This window comes from Manis javanica, chromosome 2 (assembly GCF_040802235.1).
Source record: "Manis javanica isolate MJ-LG chromosome 2, MJ_LKY, whole genome shotgun sequence".
NCBI classification, from domain to species: Eukaryota; Metazoa; Chordata; class Mammalia; order Pholidota; family Manidae; genus Manis; species Manis javanica.
In genome coordinates, this window is record NC_133157.1 from 80,470,416 (window position 1) to 80,471,114 (window position 699).

Here is a 699-nt window from a genome sequence, read left to right on the forward strand (position 1 = left end):
TCACCCACAATAATCTCTTTTTGACTGAATAAAATTAATGTATTTGGTGCCTTAATTACATCTGCAAACTCCCTTCAATTTTGTCATTTCTATTGGCTAGAAGCAAGACACATGTCCTACGGATACTGCAGGAGTGGAAACACGTAAAGACAGGAACAGCAATCCATAAAATAATACCCAGAATTCTATTCCATTACTAATTCAAGGCAGGAGTTGGCATTTTTTTCTGTAAAGAATCAGATAGCATATACAGGCTTTGTGGGCCAGATGATCTTTGTCTCAACTATTCAACTCTATTTACAAAAACGGGGTGGGCCGCGTTTGGTCAGTGGAATGTAGTTTCCTGATCCCTGACTTAGGATATATGACATTTGAATATCCTTTCCCTCCTTAAAAATGCACACCCATGCACTAATGCCACCATACTGTGATATTGTTTTATAACCTGCTGGGTTGGAGTGACATCTTATGGGCATTACAAACAATAGTACTGTCAAAATCTGTTCATGTATTTCTTGTAGAGGACATTGTTCATTATATCTCTCAATAATTTCTGCCATGAAATTCTACATGTAAGGCTTTCTTTGGAACTTAGCGGCAACAGAAGTTTTGCTTCCCCTGCCTAACTGATCTTTTTTTCCTATTACAAAAATTACATAATTCACAGTATTTCCCTTTTTGGTTTGGCTTCTAGGAAGC